Here is a 13,896-nt window from a genome sequence, read left to right as displayed (position 1 = left end):
TACAACACTAATTGTCATTGCCATAGTTGGCAATCCAAGTATTTGTGATACAATATTAATGATTTTCTCTATCTAATGTTATTTCAATTTCCACTCACATCTATTAAGACATTCAACCCTAATCCCTCATGATGAAAAACCTAATTTATTTATTTTTTCTCTTAAATTCTTTTGCAAAAATTGAATGATAAATCGCATTAAGTATGAAGATGTATACAGGGACATAATAAAGTCAGTCTATCCCTAGTAATGAATTGTTGAGATATGATTTCTGTTTTTTAGAAATTACCATTTTCCAATTTATAACCCCTAAAATTGATGCATGGATAATTAAGCCATACAAAAACAATAAAGCATAGGAAATAAACAATAAAAATTGGCATTACATTAAATAGATAATAAGAAAAGATTACATTAGGGCATTTGGCGGCTAGACTCCCAATAATGAGGGTTTAGTCTCTCATGACAATGAGAGACTTTACACTTTAGAGACTAATATTTATAAAAAAAGATGGATGGATAGAAAAGGAAAATTGAGATAATGGACACATGAAGAGGATTCCCCCTATTAGAATACTGAAGCTTATGATGTATTTATTAGAGTTTCCGAGGTGATGTTGTCCCCGTGTGTGTAGGTTGTATCTTTCCCTTCTATTTCACACTCCTTTTATAGGCATAAGGTAACTTAAATTTCATGCGACCTCACACTTAGTGTGGGCTTTCACGCTAAGCGCACCTTTGGCAAGGAGACACGCTAAGTCTGTCTTGTGCACTAAGCGAACTATCCAATTCTTTCAATTTTTTTTCAAGGTTTTTTCTTCCAATTTTTGCATCAATTTTGCTCTAAAACACTTGAAATATTCTTCTTTTAACTTTTGCTAATAAAAAACAACAAAGATATTAATTTTTTATTATTTCATTAAAAACAACAATAAAGTAAAAAAATTGTTATCATTCTTAGCCAAATTTGACTATCAAATTAACTCAAATTTCACAGTTATCTGACATCTTCGCTTGTTGTTACAAATTGTTGTGATTTCTTCCTTTATTGAGTAAAAACAATATGTTGAAGACGCCACTAATAAATGATGATGAAAGGTGTTAGAGGGATAAGACCCACACTAAAGATTAAAAAAACTTGTTGGGTTGACCCATACCATTAATTAAGCCCAATATAGCATAGGAAATAAACAATAAAAATTGGCATTACATTAAATAGATAATAAGAAAAGATTACATTAGGGCATTTGGCGGCTAGGCTCCCAATAATGAGAGTTTAGTCTCTCATGACAATGAGAGACTTTACACTTTAGAGACTAATATTTATAAAAAAAAGATGGATGGATAGAGAAGGAAAATTGGGATAATGGACACATGAAGAGGGTTCCCCCTATTAGAATACTGAAGCTTATGATGTATTTATTAGAGTTTTCGAGGTGATGTTGTCCCAGTGTGTGTAGGTTGTATCTTTCCCTTCTATTTCACACTCCTTTTATAGGCATAAGGTAACTTAAATTTCATGCGACCTCACATTTAGTGTGGGCTTTCACGCTAAGCGCACCTTTGGCAAGGAGACACGCTAAGTCTGTCTTGTGCACTAAGCGAACTGTCCAATTCTTTCAATTTTTCTTCAAGGTTTTTTCTTTCAATTTTTGCATCAATTTTCCTCTAAAACACTTGAAATATTCTTCTTTTAACTTTTGCTAATAAAAAACAACAAAGATATTAATTTTTTATTATTTCATTAAAAACAACAATAAAGTAAAAAAATTGTTATCATTCTTAGCCAAATTTGACTATCAAATTAACTCAAATTTCACAGTTATCTGACATCTTCGCTTGTTGTTACAAATTGTTGTGATTTCTTTCTGTTAACTCGTTGGCAAGTGTACCAAATTGTTACAAGTAGTAAAGTGCTCGAAAGTCCGAGTGTCGAATCCACAAGGACTTTGTTCATACTTAGACTAATGAAAACCCAATTTACAAGCAAGAGATAAAAATAAAAAAAAAATAGAAAAAGATAGAAGATAAAGGAAAAGATAAAAGAATTAAAGATAAAATTAAAAGATAAAGAAAAAGGTAGAAGATTAGAAAAGTGAAAGATAAGAAATATAAAAGATTTAGATAAAAAAAGATAAATTCAAGGTAAAATAGTGTTAGGAACTGACTTGCCTTGTCTGTCTAGGATGTGTGAGTTTATGATTTTTTCTTTACCAATTCAGGTGATTCTATCCGACCCACATCTATTCATTTACTTGCCCCTGATGCCTCACGATGACAAGCCTATTTTACCTATCTATCTCCCAAATGCCTTTGCAAAGACTCAATAGATAAAATGCATGAAGTTCTAATTCTAGATGTTTGCTTTGATGCATGGGCATAATGCAATCGCTCTATGCCTAGCAACGATTTTATTATGATATCTTTTCTTCTTGTTCTATTAGAAGTTATCCTCTCCCGAGCGTCTAACCCCTAAAACTAATGCATGCATGTGTTCTTTAAATCTTATTTAGAAGTTATCCTCTCCCGAGCATCTAACCCCTAACAAAATATAAAGATGAGTATGCAAGATAAAAGCAGAAAAGAAAATAGGAAAGAAAAACCTGGTATTGCATTGATAAATAGTGAAGAGTACATCATACATCACATTGGCTTCTAGGCCTGTCAGGCCCTAACTAAGGGGGTTTAGCCACTCATGGTCATGAGGGCTTTACAATGAGAAGAGGGTGAAAGAAAGAAAGGGAGTAAGTGAAACCCCTAGGAGAGGGGATTCTGTCGTGGTGTGTTCTGTCCCTTGGACTGGCTCTCTATTTATAGCTGCTGAAGTGGGCTTTGGGCCTTCGTAGGCGCGCTCAGCGCGACACCCCCTCGCTCAGCGCGTGTAGATCGCGCGCTTAGCGCGCATGTTGTAGGCTTAGCGCGTGCTTTTGTTAGATCGTGGGCTTAGCACGCGTGTTGCAGGCTTAGCGCGCGCTTCTGTTAGATCGCGGGCTTAGCGCGCGTGTTGCAGGCTTAGCGCGCGCTTCTGTTGGATCATGGGCTTAGCGCGTGACGCGCGCTCAGCGCCCGTATTGGACTGGGCCTGCTTCAGATTTTCTTCTTTTCTTCAATTTTTCTGGCCTTTTTGCTTGTTACACCTCCAGTTTTTATATCTGCAGTCAAAATTCAGCAAAACATCAATTCTTTAATATTTAAGCGCAAATAACTGCTAAATAATTATTTTTAAAGATAATTTTTCCTTATTTTCTATTATCAAAATACAATTATTTAGCAGTTATCAAAATCCCCCAAATTAAAATTTTGCTTGTCCCCAAGCAAATCAAATTAAAAGCAGGCTCCGAATGCTTCAACACTTTCAATGGCTACAATTTCTCAGATTCCTCCAACTGGTCCTTTCCGCATTTGTCATAATCCCACAATGGAAGCATAAATTACATCAAGATGAAATTGGTTAGTATTGGAAATCAATCAAGTTGGTTTGCCTCACTTTCCTCACAAGGTTAGTGTTTATCTCTACGCACAAGTGTCTGGGGTGAATGTTTAAAATTTATACGACCTGCAATTAAGATTCCCAAATTTTGCACTTCATCTCAATTAAAGTTATTCTTACTTACATTTGATAGATCACTAAGGACTTTTATTGGCTTGTAATGGGGCCTGGCTAGACAAGAAATCATGGTTTTTCTGGGATTTCAAACTTAAGGTTATAAGAGAGCATTCATCCTAGAAAAACTTATACTTAGCCTAGGCTGTATTTGTTTTTCAGCCTTAACACATATGCAATCTATTTTTCTTATTTCCAACCTTAGCACTTATGGCACCTCTTTTTTTTCTGCCCTTATTTTTTTTTTTGGAAAGAGACTTTGGGCTTACAAGCTCTTTTTTTTTTTGGGTGCCTTATTATGTGCTACTTTTACATTCCCAAGACCATCTTCATTCTACCCATCCCCCAAATTAGGGGTTTATTATGACTAAAACCTTTATGCTCTCTTAGAACCCTAAAATAAGGTTAGAGATATCACAATTAGGCTCAGGGTTTTTTTTTTAAAAAAAATAATTACTAATTTTGGCTCAACAAGGGTGCAAGGGATAAATTTCATCAGAGGTTGGCTTTTGGCTATGTGGCTAAAATAAAAAAAAACATGGCCTTGATCATATCCACCTTATGTAAATAATCTAACAGTCTAAGAATGATGCAAAATTAGGAATTTAAAAACAGACGTTCTCTCATAATTAAGTTCACACAGCTCTCCGGGACAAGATAAAGTTATCGGCTTACCGGAACGTGATCTTTTTCCATCAAGCTAACCTTTTCTCTCTTTGTGATTCATGTCTCACTGTTTGACTGATTCTTGCTTCCAGGAAACCAGTATTTTCACAATTGTCATGCAGCATTTCAAGTGTTGAATCCTTCAGAAAAAGCCTAAATAGTGACTTCACAAATATCATACAATTTTTATTCAATGACTAAATTTAAACTACTAAAATTAAAATGCATAAAATCAAAATGCACAAATTCAAAATAAAGAAAAGAAATAACACAACTATCCTAAAAGAAACAAATTGCAATTAACTAAAAGAGATAAAGTTAGAAATCTTGGGTTGCCTCCCAATAAGCGCTTCTTTAACGTCATTAGCTTGACGGGTCAAATGCCTTCAAGGTGGCATGAAGGTCACAAAGAACACATCTTCCTTGCATTTTCGTCTCTTAGCTAGAGACGCCATGAAACTCATGTATGCTGGAAACACCTTCCATATTGTAGCAAGAAAAGTGTTGGTGGTCAAGGAGGGAAGGACACTTAAGGGTTTATCATGTTTTCCATGTCTTTCTTCCTTGACAATCAGTTGATGAGGAGTGATATTGACTTGGAGAATACTTTCTTGTTAAATTTCTACTTGTGAGTACTTCTCCCATTGTTGTACTTTCTCCTCATTTCTTTCTATCTCTTCCTTCTTTTCTTCTTCCACATCTTCCTCAATTAAAATTACCTTGCACTCCTTTTTGGGCTTCATCTCAGTATTTACCGCAAAGGGTTCGGTGGGCCTTTCAACAACTAGCTTAGCTAGTTGTACTTCCAGATTTCTAATTGCTGCATCAGTGCTCTTCTGATGTGACCTTGTTTCCTCCATGAATTGTACCAACAATTCTTCTAGCCTAGTGCTCTCTTCCTGTTGGCTGGGCTCTTGGTCACGTAGAATGACATAATCATTGGCCGCCATATTCTCTATTAGCTCAATAGCTTCTTCTGGAGTCTTTAACTTGATCTTCCCACCGGCTGAGGCGTCAAGGAGCTGCTTGGAATGGGGTTGCAAGCCATCAATAAAGATGTTGAGCTGGACTGGCTCACTAAACCCATGTGTAGGAGTCTTCCAAAGTAACCATGAAAGCGATCAAGGGCTTCACTCAATGATTCATGAGGGTGTTGGTGGAAGGATGAAATTTCAACCTTTCTCTCAATGGTCTTGGACTCTGGGAAGTACTTCTTTAGGAACATCTCCACCACCTCGTCCCATGTCCGCAGGCTATTCCCCTTAAACGAGCGAAGCCATGTTTTTGCTTCACCGGCCAAGGAAAAACAAAATAAGTCAAGGCGGATGGCATTTTCAGACACTCCTACTATCTTCACCGTGTTGCAAATGTCGATATATGTGGCCAAGTGTGCGTATGGATCTTCACTTGGTAGGTCATAAAATAGATTCCCTTGAATCAGCTGGATCAAGGAATATGGATATGAGAAGTTGGCCGTCTGCACCTCTGGTCTAGCTATGCTGGTGAAGTACTGAGGTATAATAGGGCTAGAGTAGTCCTCTAGCGTCATTCTGTGTGGATGATTTTCTGTCATGATGCGTTCTTTGAAGGAGTGTGCACTGTTAACAAAAGAAATAACTACCGTACACGTTATCACAGAATAAATATTTTTTTATTTTAAAAAAAAGAATAAAGTAAGAATGAGTAAAGAGAAAAAAAATTGAAAAATAAAATAAAACAGCTACAATAAATAATAGATAAAAAAACAAAAAAAAAATAAAAATAAAAATAGAAAGTGAAAACTAATTGCTTACAAATTGGAATATGCAATTAATCAAGTACGAAAAACAAAGTCCCCGACAACGACGCCAAAAACTTGTTGACTCGTTGGCAAGTGTACCAAATCGTTACAAGTAGTAAAGTGCTCGGAAGTCCGAGTGTCGAATCCACAGGGACTTTGTTCGTACTTAGACTAATGAAAACCCAATTTACAAGCAAGAGATAAAAATAAAAAAAATAGAAAAAGATAGAAGATAAGAAAAGATAAAATTAGAAGAAAAAGGAAAAGATAAAAGAATTAAAGATAAAGAAAAAGGTAAAAAATTAGAAAAGTGAAAGATAAGAAAGATAAAAGATTTAGATAAAAAAAAAGATAAATTCAAGATAAAATAGTGTTAGGAACTGACTTGCCTTGTCTGTCTAGGATGTGTGAGTTTATGATTTTTTCTTTACCAATTCAGGTGATTCTATCCGACCCACATCTATTCATTTACTTGCCCCTGATGCCTCACGATGACAAGCTTATTTTACCTATCTATCTCCTAAATGCCTTTGCAAAGACTCAATAGATAAAATGCATGAAGTTCTAATTCTAGATGTTTGCTTTGATGCATGGGCATAATGCAATCGCTCTATGCCTAGCAACGATTTTATTATGATATCTTTTCTTCTTGTTCTATTAGAAGTTATCCTCTCCCGAGCGTCTAACCCCTAAAACTAATGCATGCATGTGTTCTTTAAATCTTATTTAGAAGTTATCATCTCCCGAGCATCTAACCCCTAACAGAATATAAAGATGAGTATGCAAGATAAAGGCAGAAAAGAAAATAGGAAAGAAAAACCTGGTATTGCATTGATAAATAGTGAAGAGTACATCATACATCACATTGGCTTCTAGGCCTGTCAGGCCCTAACTAAGGGGGTTTAGCCACTCATGGTCATGAGGGCTTTACAATGAGAAGAGGGTGAAAGAAAGAAAGGGAGTAAGTGAAACCCCCTAGGAGAGGGGATTCTGTCGTGGTGTGTTCTGTCCCTTGGACTGGCTCTCTATTTATAGCTGTTGAAGTGGGCTTTGGGCCTTCGTAGGCGCGCTCAGCGCGACACCCCCTCGCTCAGCGCGTGTAGATCGCGCGCTTAGCGCGCATGTTGCAGGCTTAGCGCGTGCTTCTGTTAGATCGTGGGCTTAGCGCGCATGTTGCAGGCTTAGCGCGCCCTTCTGTTAGATCGCGGGCTTAGCGCGTGTTGCAGGCTTAGCGCGCGCTTCTGTTGGATCATGGGCTTAGCGCGTGACGCGCGCTCAGCGCGCGTATTGGACTGGGCCTGCTTCAGATTTTCTGATTTTCTTCAATTTTTCTGGCCTTTTTGCTTGTTACACCTCTAGTTTTTATATCTGCAGTCAAAATTCAGCAAAACATCAATTCTTTAATATTTAAGCGCAAATAACTGCTAAATAATTATTTTTAAAGACAATTTTGCCTTATTTTCTATTATCAAAATACAATTATTTAGTAGTTATCACTTCCTTTATTGAGTAAAAACAATATGTTGAAGACGCCACTAATAAATGATGATGAAAGGTGTTAGAGGGATAAGACCCACACTAAAGATTAAAAGAACTTGTTGGGTTGACCCATACCATTAATTAAGCCCAATATATATATATTTTGAGGGCAATTGAATTTTGCACCACCCTTATTGCATCTTGCACCTCTTAGTTTTTTTTTAAAAAAAAACCCAACCTATTTCTTTTATATATCACTTTTCGATCCTTTGCTTCCCTTCTTCCTCTTCTTTCTCCTGCAATCATTGCAAGTCTAGACCCTCCCATTTCTTGTTCTTTTCTTCTCCAACTCAACTCCTCTTCCTAGAATTGACCTTCCGCAAGGGAATACTGTTAAGACTTTGGCAAGTGCACCAAATCGTTACAAGTAGTAAATCTCGGAAGTCCGAGTATCGTGCCCATAGGGATTTTATTGCACTTATTAAATACTTCTCAATTTGTAAGTGAAAGTAAAACAGTAAAACAGGAATAAAAGTAGGAATAGAGTGTTATCACTAAAACAAATAAGTAAAAGGGAAAAACAATTGATAAAAATGCCAAGACCAGACAAACCCAATTGGCCTACGATGCATGTAAATATGATATTCATTATCAATGAAATGGTATTAGTTCTACCCACATCTGTTGACTACTTGCCCCTGATGCCTCACGTTGAAGCCTATTTTAACTACCTATCTCCCAAATGCCTTTGCGAAGATTCAATAATTAAAATGCATTAAGATTAAGTTCTAGATGTTGCTTAAATGCATGGGCAGTGAGTTATCATTCTATGCCTAGCAATGCTAACCCAATGATTCTTTTCTTTAGACGTTCTATTAGGCGTTACCCTTTCCCAAGCGTATGACCCCTAAAACTGATGCATGCATTGAATCTTAAATATTTATTGGGGATTACCCTCTCCCGAGCGAATAAAACCCAAAAAGAGATCTAAGAATGAATGCAAGAATAAAAGAAAAGAAATAGAACAGAAAAACCTGGAATAAATTTCTTGCATTGATAACTCTTGAAGCTCATTGTACATCGTTGGCTTTTTAGGCCTGCCAGGCCCTAGCTAGGGGATTAGCCACTCATGGCCATTGAGGGCTTACAACTGGGGATGAAAGGAAAATGGGCTAATAAAACAAAGAATGAGAAGAGAGGAAGGAAAACTCAGGCTTGAAGGACTGAGAGTAGTGCTCTGAGACGGGATGATGTTTCCTTGGGACTGCCTCTCTATTTATAGTTGCTGAAGTGGGCTTATGGGCCTTCGTAGTTGCGCTCAGCGCCACACCTCGCGCTTAGCGCGTTCAGATCGCGCGCTGGGCACCTAGCTGGGCTTAGCGCGTGTAACGGTTTCTGCCTTCGTGCTTAACGCCACGCTCAGAGCGCCTGCAGTTAGTTGCTCGCTTAGCGCCTGATGCGCGCTTAGCGCCCCTGTTGGGCTGAGCCTGCTTCAGAATTTCTTCTTTTTCTTCCTTTCTGTTGCCACTTTTGCTAAATGTATCCTCATTTTTCGCATCTGCAACCAGAAATTCAATTTAATTAATTTTCTCAACTTTTAATCACAAATAACTGCTAAATAATTAATTTTAAGCCAAAATTTGACTGTTTAACTCCTATAAATTCACAATTATTTAGCAGTTATCAAATATACACTCTTACAAAATGATCATTCCATAAGAAAAAAAAATCTAATGGAACACCTTTTCTGTAAGAAAAAATAATGCTTTTGAAATGACCATTTTGAAAGATACAAAATTCACTTCAAGAAAGGATATTGTGGATTGTAATTTTTGCTTCTAGAATGATTCTTCCATAAGCTAAAATAGTGCTTTATGGAACATCCTTTTTGGAAGATATAAAATGCACTTCCAGAAAAAGGCTACTCCTTATTGGAGTTTTTGCTTTTGGAATGGTCTTTTTGTAAGCACAATAATGATTTATGAAACCTCCTTTCTAGAATATACAAAATACATTTCTAGAAAAGGCTACTCTTGATTTAAAAAAGCTGCTTCCAAAATGATCTTTTCGTAAGCAAATATGCTTTTGGAACAAACAATTTTTGCTTATGGAAAGACCACTCTAGAAACAATTTTTTGCTTATAGAAAGGTCATTTCAAAAGCATTTTTGCTTACGAAAGATGTCATTTTAGAAGCTTTTTTTTATAGTTAATTAAATTTGATAAACGGAGAAGAAAGAGGAAGAAAAAAAAAAGAGAAGGGTGAAGGAGCCATTTACCTTCCCATAAGGGGAAAAAGGATGAGGAAGCATAAGAATGAGGGGGCAGGGGAAAGGAGGAGTCACTGCAAGAGGGAGGGATTTCGTTGTTATAGGTGTGCCGTTGAAGAAGGGAGATGTCATTGTGAGGGTATTCTGTTGAGGGAGATGTTGTCACGGATTGAGAGACGGGAGAAGGGAGGTGTTAGGATTAGGAGATGGGAGGTGAAATTTTCATTAAGAGTATTATTGTATTTTTACTAAATAATGAGAGGTACAAGATATTCATTGGGTGGTGCAGGATTCAACTATGCTACTATGAGACAACACAATTTGGAACCATTTGATGAATGATTTATGCTTTTTATAAGTGCCTTTAGACATTATCTAATATCAATGATATGTTGAAAAAAACCAATGAATTATTAATATTATATATCAATAAATCAAAGTTAAAACACGCATTTAGAATTTGATTCGTTTAATCTTTATTCAACGGTTATAGGTATTGTAATTGCGTAAATACATGCAAATTTAACAACACTAAATCCAATTCCAACTAAAGTAACCAATTAGTAGATGGAAATAGATTAGATGTTCTATCAAGGGCTTATAGCATGCATGACCTATAAAAGATCTTACCTGACTTGGTTCATATATTAAAAAGATCAAATTTACACTTTGAAAAAAACTTATTTAAGTAAATAGGTCATACCTTAGATGTTAAAAAAGGTCTATTAAATCTTATAGGCTGAGATATTTATATGCATACATAATATTTTATTATATATTTGTATACTATGTATACATAATTATATATATAATACATATACATAATATATATTAACATAATAATATAAAATTATATAGATAATTACTTCTTATATCTGGCTCTTGCACTTATTCCAAAATGTAAAATTACATGATTAGGTGTTTTGAAAGCTTAAAAAAAAAGTAAAAAAACAAACATTGAAGATGCAAGAAACAATTGTCAATTATATAACACTAATAGGCCTATTGGCCTTTTTATAAACTTTATCACAAAGTAAAGCTTTTAAACATAGTTTTTAAAATCAGACCACACCGTCCAATTTAATTAGGAATTGATTAAGTGACTCATCATCCGAATAATCTAACAAGTAAGATAATTTTAAAATTAGTGAAAACCAATCAAACTGACCCAAAGTCATTTATAACTAATGAAGAAACGGTGCAAAGAACCGATTTGAATCGGTATTTTCTAAAAAGAATTAAAAAAATCATTCTCTTTAAGTTTTTAAATTTAATATGAAATATTTAATTTATTTAACATAGTTGTATATGCAAGATGTAGAATAACAATCAATTAAGTTGTCAAATCTCCATACCAACTGATCCACACATGTGGTAGTTGAAGGAATGTATTCTAATCTAATTTATATTTAAAAATGGAGATGAGTAGATTTAATCATAGAAAAATGTTAAAAGTAGACTTCATTTTTAGAGTGTATTTTGATCAGTATGCGACGAATTCAAATATATGATGAGAAAGGAAAAGAAAGAAATTGAAAAAAAAATGGTGGAAGCTAGTGAGATAAACGAGAAGTCAATATATGGAAATAATATCCCTAAATAACGTCAGCAGACAAGTCTAGATAGATTAGTAACTTATTTTAGAATATCCTAATCAGCCCTGTACCCAATAATGTAATTGATTGTTTAATGTTTAATATTATTTTTGGTTTATTGTATTTTATTATTTTGTTTTAATATGTTTTATTTTAATTTTTTATGTTTTAAAAATATTTTGATTTGGTGTTTTTTGTTCTCGTTAAAAATGTTTATAATTTGTTAATTTTATAATTTTAAAATAACCCATTTAAAATAATCGCAGCCAAAAACCAATAATTCCATTGATTGTTTAATTATAAATTGCAAAAGTTTCACACCAACACATCCTCCAGCGACGAATTTAGAGAAGTTTCTGAATTGAAAATTAGTTACAAAGTACAATGAGTACATGTTATTCAAACTTTAAAGCATTTTCTCTCGATTTAAAAGGAAAAATTCAAAGCATTTAGATTTAGGACACACGAGGCTCTACCAGTCCCAATTTTACAGTTTCCGTATGTGGCCTGTGTCCTGCAAATTGAATGGTAAAAGTTTGCTTCAAAGACGATGCCAGAGAAATTTTGGTTCTAAATTGAAGTACCAACACCAGATTTACGTACTCAGCAAAAGTGCAATATCACGTCAAATGGCAGTTGTTTCCTCTAGAAAGCATTCCGTTGTTTGTTGCCTCCTTTTCATAATCGTATCTCAAGCTAGCCAGCGCCCAGTTAAGCTTAACATGTGATAACAACGAAGGGAACCACACAGCTAATAGCACCCTATAAGACCAACCTCAACACCCTTTTATCTCTATGGTTTCTAACACTTCTCATATGGTCAAAACCAGTGCACTCCTAACTTGTCTCAGCAAGAGTGCAACCACTGCTCAGAAATCCCAAGATGTTGTAAGGGAAAAATAGGTGGAAGAGTTATTAGACCCAGTTGTAATATCAGATATGAAAACTACCGCTTCAATGGCATATGCACCAGCTCCGTCTCCGTCACTGTGATCGATGCCGTCCCACTTGTCCCGAATTAGACAAGTCGAGTTTGAGAAATACCACTTGTAAATGGAAGTCGTATCCTATCCTCTTTTTCTTTTTTCATTTTTCAGTGGAAATCGTCAACCAAATCACGACTTTCATATTATTTTTTTCCAAGACCTGTACGGTTTACAACTTCATTTTTTTTAAAGTGAAAATCGTAAAAAGTAAATACGAGTTTACTTTTCAATATATATATATAAGCCGTGAAACGAATCACTACTTACGCTTTTTTCAAAAAGAAAAAAAACCTTTTCACATATATTATAATGTTTAACCATATATTATAATGTTAATTATGTAGTTTAATATAAATTTAATATATTCTTATTAGTTAATTTATTATAATATTTAACTATATCTTTATGTAGTTTTAATAAATACAAATGTTATATTTATTATATAATTGATTAATGCGTAATGTTGTTATAATTATAAATAATGTTCATAAATATATTTACTATATAAAAATATTTGTTGAATAATATATAATGTTATTAATTTAATATAATAATAACAATAATAAATAATTTTATAAAATAATAATCATATTTTCATAATTTTCTAACAAACATAAAAATGTTTATTTTTATCCAAGTATTTTGGGAAATAAAAAAAATGATGTGAAACAAACGCATCCTAAATAACAAAACGTAACAAAGAAAAAATATTATAAATATGTTGAGGACTTTTATTATTCAAAGGACATAAATATCTACCACACAAGATGAATTGTAAACGCAATCTAGCTTCAACTTTATTTGAGTTTGTAAACACAATCAGTTCAGTCTCCATCAGACACCATTCCAAAAAGTTGGCTTCTTAAACGAATGGACATAGCTTGTTCAATAGCTGCCGATCATATAAAAAAACAAATGAATACTACTTATAAGGACGTGTTACTTTTCAATAATATCACTCTTTCTCTTTAGATAACATCTTAAAATATATGCATTTCCATTTGCCATATTTCTTGAGTGTTCCAATTGAATGTTTCAAGGACGGCATCTATTAAAAGATACATATATAAATATATCTTAGGTCGTGAATAAGTTGTAATAAAAATAAATTTGAAGGATATATAGTAAATGAAAGATATTCCCAAAACTTGTTTCAATTGGTGCAACTATAATGCATATAAAATAAAAATCACATACAAACAAAAATAAAATTATGGATGGCGTTAAACATAGATTTTCTTTCTTTTCAATGCATTTAAATTGTCTTTGTTTAAGGTTTTTTTTTCCTTTCTTCTCAACGTTAAAATTTAATTTATAATATTCTTCACTAATTATGCCTTTTTTTAATTATGAGATTTATCACACTAGCTAAGTAATTAATAACCTAGTCACAAAATTTATACTAATCCTTTAGGTAGTATTTAAATTTGATCAGAAATAATTCTTGATCAATTTTATTCACCTTCTGGTTGAAGTATGAATTAGTCAAAATATTTTTTTTCTAGTGAACAAAGAGG

At 34.0% G+C, this 13,896-nt stretch overlaps 1 long non-coding RNA gene across 1 annotated transcript; it reads right to left on the bottom strand.

Moving 5' to 3' along the window:
• Positions 1-11,736: 11,736 nt before the first annotated feature.
• LOC114402953 lies at positions 11,737-12,447 on the bottom strand. The gene is made up of 2 exons (XR_003664557.1): positions 11,997-12,447; positions 11,737-11,907 (listed from the first exon to the last, which is right to left on the bottom strand). It is a non-coding gene; the product is annotated as an uncharacterized LOC114402953 (long non-coding RNA).
• Positions 12,448-13,896: the final 1,449 nt, after the last annotated feature.

Source organism: Glycine soja, chromosome 20 (genome assembly GCF_004193775.1).
Source record: "Glycine soja cultivar W05 chromosome 20, ASM419377v2, whole genome shotgun sequence".
NCBI lineage: Eukaryota > Viridiplantae > Streptophyta > Magnoliopsida > Fabales > Fabaceae > Glycine > Glycine soja.
The sequence above is the reverse complement of the archived record's forward strand: the minus strand, read 5'-3'. Positions and strand labels throughout refer to the sequence as shown.